Raw genomic sequence first — 2,053 nt, 5'->3', positions numbered from 1 at the left:
ACAAGTACCAGAACCGCTAGTCCATTAAACCGGGATAAACCCGCTTTGAACCGGTCTGAACCGGTAAAAACCGGAAAAACCGGTGAACCGGGAAACCGGAAAAACCGGCCGGTTCTCTTCTAATAAAAAATTCGGAATTTCAAAAAAAAAAAAAAAACTTTTCTATTTTCAAACTAGGGTAGAGTTATTCTTTTCACTGGAACATAAGTGCCAAACAGAAACATGAAAATGCCACTGTTATTTGTTATAAGAAAAAGAAGAAGAAGCTTAACTACACATTTGGTCCCTTACGTTTATTTTAGGTTTCAATTTGGTCCCTTACGTTTAAAAAGTATCAATTTGGTCCCTTACGTTTATTTTAGGTTTCAAGTTAGTCCTTTCCGTTAGTTTTGTCACTAACACCGTTTGAACAGTACACGTGTCAGCGTGTCAAAGTGCCACGTGTCAGTCCACGTATGCAAATTGACTGCCACATGTGACAAAATTGACGGAAAGGACTAACTTGAAACCTAAAATAAACGTAAGGGACCAAATTGATACTTTTTAAACGTAAGGGACCAAATTGAAACCTAAAATAAACGTAAGGGACCAAATGTATAGTTAAGCCAAAATACTTGGATGAATTTGAGAAATTAAGGAATAGATCTGTTGTAGTCACACAATAGTTTTTTATTTCTTAATGGTCATACATAAGAAAGGAATGGAACAGATCTGAGTAAGAGAGAAAAAGAAGAAACAAGAAAATAAGAAGAAAAAGAAAGAAATTACGTGAGAGAAGAAGATAGAAACTGGAGTGGAGGCTGCTCACTAATAGGAATGAGAGGATATTTCAATTCTAGGGTTTAGCTTATAATTGGGCTTATGGGTCAATACAACTTTATAAAATAAAACTAACTTTTTTTTTGGAGAACTAACTTTTTTTTTTACTATGTAAAAAAAAAATCAAATTATTGAGTCTAAAATTATTATTTATTCTTCAGCATTATATTTATTTTTAATTATTCGGTTCAATAACGGTTTAATAGCAGTTCAACCGATTGAACCGGTTGAACCATGAACCGGAGCTCTCACCAGTTCGATCTCCGGTCCGGTTTTTAAAACATTGGATCAAAGTATGTTAATATTCATTTTAAAAATAAAATAGTATAAAATTTGCAATTATTTTTTATTGATAGAGTCCTTAGAGATTCCTAGGAGATAGAGATGAGTGAGAGAGAGAGAGGGGGGGGAGGGGAGGGAGAGAGAATCTCTTAGTTTTGTTGAACGGGGTACAAGAAATGGGGGAGTACTTCCCACCCCACTATGCCTCTGTAACATCCTTAAACATATATCATATTTTCAAACTCAAGTAAATTAAATAAAATCAAATCTCATACGTAGCTTGTGTGGGTGTCAACGAACTGTGTTCTAACGAAAATATGAACGATGTGGAGAGAAGATGAAAGATTTTTGGGTTATTAGGGTTCAACACGGTGAAGAGACGAAGTAACGAACACTGAAATTAGGTCGAATCATATTTGACGAAATTAGGGTTTTGAGAATTAGGGAACTGAGAATAGATAACATTGAAACGATTTAGGGGAAAAAAATTTAGGGCTTCAATTTGTTCATGGAGCCGTAAAAGCATGGACGGATCTGTTCAAGGCTTGGTGTGGCTATAGCCACACCAGCCCAAGTTTTTTTTTTGTGGCTATAAGTAATCTTGGCTTGGTGTGGCTATAAGTAATTTTTTTGTGGAAATTTGTGTTTGCTACATGAGCAGTGTTTATTAATGATTTGGTTTCTTAAACTTGAAATATATAGCCCTGTATTTTCATAATTGAAAATATTAATTGACTAAGATTAAAAATTAGTAATTGCTTTGTGAAAGATCTTCGTATGTGTGTGGATTATATAAGTGTAGAAATGGAGATTCACTTACTTGTAAGTATATGTGATATTTTGACACTTCCATTTGGTTGAACGGAAAGAAAGAGGAAGGAAAGAAAATTACGGATTCCAATAGATGAACTTGGACAAAAGTTAGTCCACATTCATTCATTAAAATCCGTAA

The sequence above is a fragment of the Trifolium pratense genome, linkage group LG4 (assembly GCF_020283565.1).
Source record: "Trifolium pratense cultivar HEN17-A07 linkage group LG4, ARS_RC_1.1, whole genome shotgun sequence".
NCBI lineage: Eukaryota > Viridiplantae > Streptophyta > Magnoliopsida > Fabales > Fabaceae > Trifolium > Trifolium pratense.
Note: the sequence above shows the minus strand (reverse complement) of the source record.